At 48.4% G+C, this 12,595-nt stretch overlaps 1 protein-coding gene across 2 annotated transcripts in view; it reads right to left on the bottom strand.

Annotated features, from left to right (window-relative positions):
- Positions 1 to 11,625, bottom strand: part of KCNJ6 (potassium inwardly rectifying channel subfamily J member 6) — a 159,317-nt gene extending 147,692 nt beyond the window's left edge. The window contains exon 1 of one of the 2 annotated variants that reach the window (XM_033052104.2): positions 11,425 to 11,625. The gene's annotated coding sequence lies outside the window, so the exon portion shown is untranslated. The remainder of the gene's footprint in view (positions 1 to 11,424) is intronic. The other variant, XM_033052105.2, reaches the window with a different exon arrangement.
- Positions 11,626 to 12,595: the final 970 nt, after the last annotated feature.

Here is a 12,595-nt window from a genome sequence, read left to right as displayed (position 1 = left end):
AGGGTTTGGGGTTTGTTCTTTGTAGTGCTGTATTTCTATTTTAATTTCCCTAGTAAAGAAGTGTTATTCCTAATTCCCATATCTTTGCCTGAAAGCCCCTTGATTTCAAATTATAATAATTTGGAGGGAGGGGGTTTCCATTCTCCATTTCAAAGAGAGGCTCCTGCCTTTCTCAGCAGACACCTGTCCTCCAAACCAGGACAGGGCTGTCAAGAACCTCATGAAGCTGAACAAGGAAAAGCAGCAAGCCCTGCACCTGGAAAAGAACAGCCCATGCATCAGTACAGGCTGGGAACCAACCCACCCTGGGATGAAATCTGGGAGTTCCACAAACACCCAGAGGGATTATTCCCTCTTCTTGGCACCTGTGAAGGACCTCCAGAGTTCCCTCCTAATCTCTTCTTCTAGGATTCTATGAAATGATAATAATTCTTACATTCGTGGTTTTGTTAGATTTTTCCTGGGTTCATTTAAGATCCATGATAGGTGTTAAATCAGAGTAATGATTACACATACACTGGACAAGAGTCTTTCCAAATGCACCAGAATCCTGGAAGTTGGGAGGGCACATGAGATTAGGTCTTTGTACATTACTAAATCCTTGATAAAGGTAAAGCACTTTATTTTCCAGTTAATTTGATGATCATTTCCTTGTGGGGAGAGAAACTGGTTTTTTTTTAAACTTTTAGTTCTAATTTTGACCTCTCTACTAATCATTAATTAATTTTTATCCAGCTGCATCAAACTACACCAATCCCCTCCTTTTTGCCTCCCAGGCTGGTGTTGTGTGATTGAGCAGAAATGCTAATTCTAATTTATTGAGTATGGCTTTGATAACTACAATTAGAAATGGAGAGTTAGGTTTGAAATTTAGCTTTTTTTTTTTTTTTGTGTGTGTGTGTGTATGTGGGGTTTTGTTTAGATTTGTTTTTTTGCTTGTGGTTTTTCCTGATGTTGCATCTTCACTAACAGTGGTCAATTCATCTGAGGTCAACTCACAAAAATGCAGTTTTTAGGCTGTGAGAATGATGAAATGTGGAGTATGTGCTTTGGGTCCAGCCTCACTCAACTTCAGATTTCACTGCAATGAGAAATTCACCTGAAGGCAAGAAATGTTGTGGAAATTTAAGGTTCTTCCTCTGTGTAATTTGCAAACAGTGAAGTCGGATTTTTCTCTCTCTTCTGCTCATAAGGAAGGTGCCTGAGGCGTTGTTTTCAGGAACAAAATGAAGATTTTTCTTGCCATTTGAGTTGCCACTGTTTGCTCCCACCTTTTCCAACTGCACAGCTCAGCTCCTGAGCTCCTGAGTTTTTTGTCTTGAATCTTATGGGGTGGCCCTGCCTACACATTTGATGGTTTGAACATCACTTGGCCTTTTAATGGGCTTTTTATGGACTGGTTACTGCCATAAATTGTCAAGAGCTTATTAGTGCACTACTTATTTCTGGAAAAATTCATTAAGGGGAAGTAGAAATAAATCTGACTTTTTTTCTGCATTGCTAAAAATAATATGTAAAACATAACAGATGGCTTAATATTTTTATTTCACCATTTCAGCTGTGCTCACCTCGACCGCTCTTGACTGACGTTCCATGCAGGTGCCAACAGCCATTAATTTTAAAATAAGCTGCTTTGAAATCTGTTTTCATATTTACTCCCAAATCCATGCTTTGGACCTAAGGCAGGCTGATCTTAATTAAAGATCCTGCAGAAACAGGCTGCAGCTCCTGGTAAATGTTTGTGTTGATGCACATCCACCTCTGTTGAGAATGTGCTCTTTAATCTGAGGAGCTGTAAAAACTCCCATGGGAGCACCACGTGGTGTGGCCAAATGTGAGAAAATCCATCTAAAATCACCACAATGGGAAAGGATTTGGAGCATTTGTACAGGTTTCTCAGATGTGTTGTTGGATCACCTTCCCTGTCCCTGCTGGCTCTGCTTTCACACTGACAGAGCACAAACAGGAACAAAGTTGGGGCTGGATTATACAAATATTCTGATGGCAGTCTGAAGGAATGAAGTCATCCTGGGAAGTGCTAAGGAAGCTGCATGTCAGACTTCTCTTTCCTATTTAAACCATCCTGTTTAAAATAAATTTACATTTAAGGTCTGATATGAAACCCCTTGAAGTGAAGGGAGAGGCTTTAATGCTCTTTGACTAAAATGCATTTAGAAGATCTTATGTTTTCTGTGATTCTATTTCTGTAGCAGCTTGGTGGGTTTTACTATTCCTGAGCACTTCCTGCAAGGCTCCCTCCACTTTCTTTTGTTATTATTATTTCTTCTCATGTTAATATCATAAATCTTTCCACTGCTGTAATTCTAAGGCCTCTACCTGACTTTCCTGCTTAATTCTCTTCTAATATTTTAGTTGTGCCCAAACCCACCTGGCTTCTGAAAGCAGCTGGAATTAAAACAGCAAACAAACCATGAGTTCTGCTCTTTGTAAACTATTATTATTATTATTATTGTTATTATTGTTATTATTGTTATTGTTATTATTATCTTTTACTTTATATGGTATTTTTGTTGCAGAGGTAAATTGGCTTCATATCTGCTGTCCTTGTATCCTACTCCATGGAAGAGCAAAGCTCATTCCTGCAGCAAACACTGTTGGAATGCAGTGTGTCAATAAACAAGATCCTCTTTCTTTTCTGGACATCAGTTTATAAAAAATAATTATCCAAGAAAAAGTATTTTCTATCTATCCAGAAGGCAAAGGCTTTGGTAGTAATTGGTCAGTGAATTCACTGCTGTAGCTTAGACCACAAATTTGCCACTTGCAAGGGGTAGAAAATACTGATCAGCAACATCCAGAGGTTGCAGGTCACCTGAATTCCAGGGAGCCATCCCAGAACTGTGGAATGGACTGTTCCAAACATGTGAGTCTTTGTGATCCAGTTCTAGGGCTTTTTTTTTTCCATTCCCTATTTTTTTGTATGTGGTTTTCCTTTCTCTCTCAAGCTCTTCTCCTTCCCACCCCTTCCAAATTTTAACCATCCTATATTTTTGATACAGCTTTCCTTTCTCTGGCTAGAAACGAAGAACTCAGCCAGATTCAGCAGAAGTTTAGGGTCATCCTTAAATCTTTCAGTTCTGTCTTAGGGAAAAGTTTATTGGTGGTGAATGTGTGGAGAGCATTTACAGTAAGTCAATCCTTACCAACAACAACAACAAAAATCACACTGTGAATGTGCAACATTCACCACCACCACCAGAATATTCCAAATATTGTTGGAATATTTTCTTGGACACTACAGTGTTGTGTTTGTTTCTCTTGCAGGTTTTAGTGGTAACTTTGAGGGAAGTTAACACTGCATTATTTGGAGTCACGGAAGGCTTGGGGTGCACTTTATGCTTTGATGTAATTCTGCCTCATAGATAGAATCCAGCAGCTTCCCAAGGATTGCTCACATCCCTGTGGGATACTGGGCTGAGATAAGCTTGTATCTAGTTATTGAACATGATTAACTACCTGAACCCTTGGAATTCTTGTGCAGTGACTCACAGCAGCCCTGCCTTTGGAGCTGGCTTTGGTGGGACGTGCCCCAAGCTGGACACACCATGCTGGCTGGCACTGATGGGCTGGGATCCAGCTGCCTCCTTCCCCCTCCTCCCCTCTACAAGTGCTGCTGGGTGAAGGCTTGATAATCCCCAGCTCACATTCAGTGGAGAACTAAATGAGGCGTTTTATTTATTTCTCATCTAACAGCTCTGCACTTGTACCAGGCAGAGCCAGCAGCACACTGAGGAGAACACACCAAAGTTGGCACAGCCTTGCCTTTCCTTTTCCTTTTCCTTTCCCTTTCCCTTCCTTGCCTGTTGCAGTTGATGGCAATCCTAAGATCATTAAACAGCCTCTGGTTTTAATTAGATAAAAATGATTCTTTCCATTTCCTTGCCCACCCGTGTTCTCCCTGCCCCTGCTGCTGGTTCCAGCTGAGAGTCCAAGGCCACCTCTGAGACCAGGGGGCACTGAGCCACTTCAGGCTGCAGCTGGAGAGTGTCAGGAGCAATGTGAGACAGAAATCAGCCTGACTTCTGCATAAACTTGGTATTTTTATAAGCCAGACAGGAAGAGAGTGATGCAGGACAGTGCAAGGAAGTTTTGTGGGCACAGTTCTGTGAGGACAGGGATTCATCTCCAACACCTCCTGCAACTGTGGATGGCCATGTTGATTTAATTACTAGAGAGGCATCCCATGAACCTTGAGGCACCAAAGTGTGGCATCTCTAGAAGCCTCCTGAGGTCTTTGATGGAATAAAATTGCTTTTTGGAGATTCCCTTTGGAGTTACCCAGCTCTTTTCCTTGATGCTCTGAGGGGAAACCTCATTGCCCTGCACAGCTCTCCAACAGGAGGGGGAAGCTGGAGGGGGTTTGGTCTCTTCTCCCAGAGAACAAGAGGCAGAAAAAGGGGAAATGGCTTCAAGCTGTGCCAGGGGAAGCTCAGGAGCAATTTCCCCATGGAAAGGGTGCTCAGGACTTGGCAGGGGCTGCCCAGGGAGGTTTGCAGTGCCCATCCCTGCAGGTGTCACCTGGATGTGGCACTCTGGATTGGGGACAAGGTGCAGACCAGTCACAGCTTGGACACGATGATTTTGGAGGTCTTTTCCAACCTTAACGATTCCATGATTCCATTCTGTGACAGCCTAAGGGAAGCTGCACACTTCCAAAGCAGGCACTGCCTTCTGATGATCTTCCTGTGGAAATGTGGCCCCATGGAAATCGATGGGGAATTACCTCTGCGTGTCCAGACAGCTATTGAGCTGTAAGGAGGTTCTTAATTACAATCATTTAACATAAATGCTTCTTTTCAGGAATGGGAAATTGATCTGGCAGGCTGATAGAAGCTGCAGGCTCTGAGTGTCAGCAGGAGATGGTGGGAGAAAAAGCAGGAAGGTAGGAAATACCCTTTTCTCATTCTTCAAATAACTACTCTGAGAAATAATTTGACAATTGCTCATTGTTCTAATGAACCCCTGCTCTTGATTATGATAAATACTAAATTACACGATAATTTCTCCTTTGCTTTCATTGACAAAGTTGTCTGTATTGACAAGGCACAATGAGATTATTTTTTTAAATGGGAAGCAAAAAGCAGAGGATTTCCTGCAATGCTGCAAAGTGCTCTGAGCTGGAGAGGCTGGAGCAGGGATGGCTGTGATAAAGCACTGCAGAACACAGTTGATTAGAGCATTGAATTAACGATGCTCTCGTGCAGGCTCTCATCATGCCACTCGTTCCCTCAGCCTCCTCTTTCACCCTTTCAATCTGCACATTATTGTTTTCGTGGCCAGAAGTGTTTTGGGTTTGACTTTTTTTTTTTTTTTTGGAGAAATCAGCACAAATGCGAGCACTTGGCTTTCATCAGGAAACAAACCCCAGTGTTCTGCTCCAGAGAGTCCCAAAAAAAAAAAATGATCCTGTGCATGGTGGCTTCCTCAGGTCAGCCTCCAGCAGTCTCCACAGGAATGGATAATCCAGAGGTACAAAGCCCTGATGTTCAGTGTCCACCTGAAATGCCATCACTGCTGTGGCAGCAGCAATCAGAGCTGGGACTGCTCTGCTCTTCCTGAAGGCACAGCTGAATTCAAACCCCAACACAGGTCTGAAAGGGTAGGAAATGGAATTGAGCCAAGACTGAGGCTGTTTCTGCAGGCCTGTGATGGGCTGTGGAGCCACATCCAAGGGAGTGCTGGTACCCTCTCCCCACCCAAACTATCTCTGACCTCCTTTAGCCATGGGGCACGTGAGGATCATCCCTCAAAGCCAAATGGCAAATTCACATTTACATTTGTGCCAGCACCCCAAACTCATAAAATCCCTGAATGATTTGGGTTGGGTGGGACCTTAAGACCAGTGCAATGGGCAGGGACACCTTCCACTGTCCCAGGCTGCTCCAAGAAAAAATCCAACCTGGGCTTGGACACTTCCAGGGATCCAGGGACAGCCTGGGCAACCTGTTCCTGAGTTTTAGGATGAGTCAGAGGGTTTCTGGGGCTGAGAGATTTTTCTGAGGGTGTGGATGTCCACAGAGATGTCACAGTCTGAAGCTGAGCTCCCTCAGCATGGACATGGCCAGGAAGGCTGGGGAGGGCACTGGCAGCCAGGATTAACAAGAGGCTCCCTGGTTTAAGTATTTGAGCCTTCACTGTCTGCACTCACACACAGTTATTAATGCAGATGCTTAAAAAAACCCTTTAAATCTCTGTGGAATCATAATTTACTCCTGTGAATTGCAAGCTGTGTGTGCAAATGTTAAAGGTTTTCTGACTGCAAGGCAAGCTCTGCCCTTGGATAGCCTCCACTGTTTTCCCACCAGAGTGAGACAAGAAAGTAAATACTTCTTGGAAGTAAATAATTTCCAACTGAAGATTGGTGGATATTGTGGATATAGACTTCCAGCTACCATTAATGGCTAACCTGAGGTTGTAAATGGAAAATAGCAGCAGAATGGGCTTTTGCCTTGTGGCTATTTTTTAATTCAAAGCTCTCTTGAGTAATACTCCAGAAAAAAAAAAAAACTTCTCTGACCAGCCCTTGGCACTTATATTAAAGCTTCTTGTACAACCTCTGGCATAAATAAACCTCTCTCTCTGTGGAGAGCCCTTGCACTCATCAAGATTTTCAATGGGTGTTCAAGGCCAGGCTGAATGGGGCTCTAGGGGAAGGTTCCCTGCCCATGGCAGGGGGCTGGAACAAGATAATTTTTAAGGTCCTTTCCAATCCAAACCATTCTTTGATTCTGTAATTCTTCAATTTTACTGGGCATTGTGTGCCTCTGAGGGTAGAAATTGCCTGGTTTTGAAGGACTTGAAAATCTCCCTGCTTTGTTTTTTTTTTGTCCTGTGTCTGAGGACAGGGTGTTCTGCTGGCCATATGTAGGAGCTCGTGAATAGACTGAAAAAAATCCACTTTAATGAGCTTTTCAAATGGAATCAAGGTGTGTTTCCTCAGCTGCCAAATTCCCCTGCTCTGGGTGATAATGTGTGAGGCAGATCATGGGTGAGGAGTTAAATGAGGAGGGGGTGAGGAGTTAAATGAGGAGTTAAAGGTGCTCCTTATGGGCAGGATCCAGACCTGCCATACTAAGGACAGAAAAATTCCAGTCTCTTCACAAGAATTTTGATCCCAGAGGTTTTTCTCCTCCAGAAGCTGCACGGACAGGGCTGATCCCATTGGTGTCCTGCAGAGTGTGGGGTTGGGATGGGCTGGTTTTGGCACAGACTCCACCACACAGTCATGAGGCTCTGTGTGAAGGCCTCCAGCCTGTCCTTGGGCATCATTAAAAATTGCAGTGCTGTGTGGAAAAACTGGATTGAATAACCTCCAATTGCTTGATTCTTCTATTTCAGCAATTAATAAAACATAAAAATTGTATTTTCAACATCAGCAGCATTCTAGCAAAGCATCTGGAGGAAACCTCCAAAAACCAAGCAACTAAAAGCAGAAAAAAAAAAAAAATGTACCAGAAATCAGGTGGGAATGAAATTAAAACTTTTCCCTTGGGTTTGTTTGGGAAATTTGGGGTTTGTTCAGAAAATCAATATATAAATATTAATTCTTAATATAGTGGGAATATTGTCCTCTAGTATCAAACTGCCTTCCACCAGTAAAAATTGCACATCCACATAAATCTAACACATTAACCTAAACCTAAATCTTTTAAAAACTGCCAGGGCTTAATTGTTCAATATAAAAAGTAACATCCTGGAGCAAGGAGGTGATGGAAACACTGAACAGAGCTGCAAAGCTTTTAACAGCAATGAAAATCAAAGAAATTATACAATATAAATGGGATCTTTACAATGTGTCAAGCACTGCTGCTTAAGACATAAATTAATTTTATTTGGGAGAGTGTTAATATGAATTATTTTACTTCTTTCTTTTATAGAAGGATATAGACAAGTCCTGAATAAAACTGTATATGTAAAAATACCATGAGAAGATCATGACAAACACAGTAATCCTACACCAAGTGTCCAGAGCTCCTGAGAGGTGAAAGAAAGAACATAAAGCTTATCCCTAAACCTATTGTGAAATATTTGAATATATCCCTTGTGATGGGGATTTTATGAAAATATAAATTAAATTCTTTTCCTCTTACATATTTTCCCTCCAAAGTACCACGTGTCAACAAAATCACTACAAAACAGGGCTCCAAACACATGCTTGTGAAAAACAAGTCTGTTCTGCAGTGAAATTATGTGTCTTGGGAAGCTCAAACTGAACGTGGTGCAAATGAACTGGCAGAAATTCCACAAAGAATTGTGTCTTTTACTAATTGAGGCTGTGGTTGTGGGGCTTTTGGTTGGTGTTGCTGTCATTAATCCTTTCCTTATTTGCTTATGAGGCAGGATCATTTGGTAATGATCTGATAGCAGTGTTGTGACGCTGCAGGAGCCCTGCCTTATGTAAGGAAATCAATAACTTCAAGTATTGCAAACGGTTTGGTGGCTGCCCTGAAGAGTTGGCTCCTCTTAGTCCTCATTTTCTCACACAAACTAATGAGTTCCTGAGCTTGTACTCAAAGTTCAGGCCTTTATTCCCATATTCCCTGGGAGACAGGCTTGGAAATGGGAGGCCCAGCATTAAAAGATCCAGGACTCCATTTCCATAAAGGCTTAACTCATTAGTTCGCTCCAGAAGTGGAGTTAGGGCAAAATGTGGATTTACATGAAAAAGGATTTGTTGTTCTCAGCAAGGGATTTGCCTGGAGTCCCTGCACAGAATCACAGGATGGTTTGGGTCAAAAGAGACCTTAAGGATCATCAGGGACACCTTCCACTACAGCCCCACCCAGGAATGCCCGCCCTGGGCACTGCAGGAATAAATAAAAACCCAATGAACTCTCATACTTGACTAGGACTCACCTATGTGTTTGTCTCTTCCAGAATTCTTTGAAATAGAGAATTTACAAGCAAGAAGGAAGGCAGGCAGAGCAGGAAACCAGTCCTGGTGTGATTTGATAGATTGCTGATAGTTACAGCACAACCAGAGAGGCCAGGGATTTGGATTCCAAACCAATAACTCTCCATGTACCTATGGTTTACTGCCTATCAGCACCGAGGCAAGATCAAATAAATTTCATTTGCTTAATGAAAAACGAAACATCCTGACACAGTGAACAGCCCAAAAGTGACTAATCCATCTCTATCTCCCCCAGTGAATAGTATTAATTATGATGTTTGCTTTCCTGGACTAATTTTTTCCTAGTCTGAGGTAATAACTGCATATGTAACTGCTAGAATGAGATCGGTATAGGCGAGCTGAGCCAATGATTTGCAGCCCATCAGAGCAAGAAATGTATCCTGGCTGTTGGTACATTATCACTAACCCCAACACCTTTTCTTCCCCTTGCTTTTTATATTTATCTAAACTGGTGCCCAGCTGTCTGAGGAGAGGAGGGCTCTGTCAGGAGGTGTTTTTGAAATGAGCTGGCCACGACTGAGTGGCACAAACTCCACCTGTGCCATTGTGCCCCTCAGCAGTGGGATGGCTCCCTGAGCTAAGAGTGCAATTCCTTCCAAGTGCTGTTTCTCCACGAGTTTCCTGCAGGCAAACCAGCCGAGGCTAGGTTTCAGTTCTGAAATTTCTGCTCTGAAATGTCTCAGTTTCTGCAGGGCTCCTTTCACGGGTGGTGTGTGTGTGAACGGTCCTGCTGGGGCATGCAGTTCCTCTAACAGCTGACAGAGAACCGCTGCAAAACAGCCCTAAAAAACAAGCCGGAGCTCGTGGAAAAGATGCGATTTTGTAATGTCTGTGCTCCCAGCTCCTGTGCTCGCTTGGCTCAGGAAAGTTTGGGGTGTGTGTTCCTCTGCCTCCTGGCGCCCAGCAGGGAGCGGCTCGGGGGGGATTTTAACAGCGGGGACACCGGTGGGGGCTTCTCCCGCTCCTCCCAGCGCAGAATTCCCGTTCCAAATGCCCCGAGCCGCGCATCCCCCGCGCATCCCCCGCGCATCCCGCGCTCCCCGGGCCGCTGTCCGCGGTGCTGGACCGGCCCGGCAGCCCAAGGCAGAGCTCCGGGGCTGTCGGAGAGCTCGAGGAGCGAGAGAGGAAAAGCGAGGCATCCTAAGCATCCTAAGCAGCGAGCCCCGAGGCAGCTTCCCGGAGATGCTCCGGCCGCGGATCCGGGAGTCCCTGGCTCCCCGAATCTGCGGTCCCTTCCCCGCCGCGCTGCCCCGGCCCTTCTCCGCCCGCTTTTACCACCACAGGAAAGTTTTGTCCGTGGTATCTTTCTCCCCACCTTTAGCACCGGAGCTGGCCTGGAAGGGACGGCGAGGGCCGGCGGGGAGTGGAAGAAGGGGGGAGTTATCTCCTACTTATTTATTTATTTAGCTCTTTTCTCCCTCAGGTCGCCATGGTGATACCGAGCTCGCTCTCCCTCCGAACAAGAGGAGACGGGCACCCCTCCGTGAACACCCCCGTCCCCTCTGTGTCCCCGTGGGATGCTGTCCCCTCCCTGCTGTCCCCTCCCTGCGCCTCTCCTCATCCCGGCTCCAGCTCCGGCTCCTCCCGGCTCCTCTTCCCCGGCTCCCCTCAGCCTCGCCCCGGCTGCCCCCAGCTCCCCGCAGCGCATCCCTCCCAGCGGAGAAGTGAGACGGGAGCCGCCAAAACAGCATCATCTCCCCTCTCCTTCCCTCCTCCCCGCTTTGAACTTCTTCCCCGCTCGGGCAGCGCCGCTGGGCAGGGGGCGGCCGGGCGGGACGCGCTCCCCACGGTGCCGATCCCCGGAGCCGGGGGAATTCTCCCCACGGTGCCCGGTGCCAATCCCCGGAGCCGGGGGAATTCTCCCCTCGGTGCCCATCCGCGGAGCCGGGGGAATTCTCCCCGCGGTGCCCATCCCCGGAGCCGGGGGAATTCTCCCCACGGTGCCCATCCCCGGAGCCGGGGGAATTCTCCCCACGGTGCCCATCCCCGGAGCCGGGGGAATTCTCCCCTCGGTGCCCGGTGCCAATCCCCGGAGCCGGGGGAATTCTCCCCTCGGTGCCCATCCCCGGAGCCGGGGGAATTCTCCCCGCGGTGCCGACCCCCGGAGCCGGGGGAATTCTCCCCGGCGCAGCCCCGGCCCCGTCGCGGCGGAGCTTTTGCCCGAGGGCGTGCGGATGGAGCTCCCACGACGGCAGCTGGAAACGGGGACCCCTCGGGGCCACCTGGCCGCCCCCCGGTGTCGCCCCCGACCGCGGTTTGGCCGCTGCCAGCTCGCCCCTCGCCCAGCGCGGAGCGGCTGCTCGCCCCCGGGTTACATAAGGAACGCGCCCCAATCCCTCGGCACCGCCGCCGCGGCTGCCCGGGGAGCTCGAGGAAGGGCGTTTTTTGGGGCAAGGAGGGGAGATGGAGAAACGACGAGCCGCGAGGGCACCGAAGCGGCGAGCCCATCACCTGCGCGGCGCCCCCTCGGGCACGGCAGCCCCGCTTACCTGGCGGCTGCTGTCAGTCCATGCCGGCTCCCCGCGGGACGGGACGGGGCAGGGCGGCTGCGGGGCTCCGGCTCGGGCTCCGTGCGCGCTTCTGAGCGCCGCTCGCTGTCACACGGCGGCCCCGAGGATGCTGCCGGGCGTCTCCATTCCCCCACGCCCGCTCGCCCACCTCCCGCCGGCCGCGGGGCTCCTCCGGTGTGCGCGGTGGGTGCGGGGGCTGCGCTGGCCGGGCGGGCGCGGAGCGGAGCGCGGAGCGGAGCGCGGAGCGGAGCGGAGGCAGCGCCCTCTGCGGGCGGCGGGGGCGGCGCGCTCCTTCCGCGGGGGCGGCCCCGCTCCGCCTGCGCCGCCCCCGCTGGAAGGGAGCGCTGCGCTGCCGCGGGGATGGGGGGACCCGCCGCTGTCCCTCCCGCAGGGATGCGGCTGCCTCGGGATGCGTCCCGCCTACCCCCGGCGGAGCCCTCCCCGCGCACACGAAGCACGGAATCGTGGGACGGGTTGGGGTTGGGAGGGAGATTAAATATCAATTAGTGCCAGCCCCCCCCCCCCGGCCGTGGGCAGGGACAGCTTCCACTAGCGCCGTTTGTTCGGAGCTCATTCCAGGGATCCAGGTGCAGCCACAGCTCCTCTGGGCATCGCTGCCCTCTCAGCGAAGAGAACCACAGGTGCATCCAGGGAGCAGCAGGGTTTGTGTCCCGCAGTTCTCTGGCTCATAACAAAGGCTGATCTCACACCACAAACAAATCTCCATCCCCTCTGGGGCACGTCCCAGCACCTTCACCCCGCTCCCCACCGGTGGAGTCTTTGGCATTGCTTTCCCACTCTCAGTCCCACTCAGACCCCCCCATTCCCGGCTGGAAGAGCTGCCAGGCAAACAGGCAGGTGCACACCTTCAGACATCAACTTTACTTCAACCTTCTCTGGTGAGAAAACCTGGCTGGAAAGTAGAGCCCAGAAATCTTGTCCAGACATCATCGTAATCATCCTTTTCACTCCACCTGCTGAAAAGGTGAAATGCTTCACCTTTTGTGTCTGCTCTGTGATAAATTACCCACATTCCAAACTTTTGCCCCTAGTCAGTGGGAAGCAGAATGGGATTGTGGATTTTCAGGTAATATAAATGAAAACAATTTGCACTTTCAGAAGTCCTATCAGTTTCTCAGTAATTTGTTGT

The sequence above is a fragment of the Catharus ustulatus genome, chromosome 2, assembly GCF_009819885.2.
Source record: "Catharus ustulatus isolate bCatUst1 chromosome 2, bCatUst1.pri.v2, whole genome shotgun sequence".
NCBI lineage: Eukaryota > Metazoa > Chordata > Aves > Passeriformes > Turdidae > Catharus > Catharus ustulatus.
This window is presented reverse-complemented; position numbering and strand designations above follow the sequence as displayed.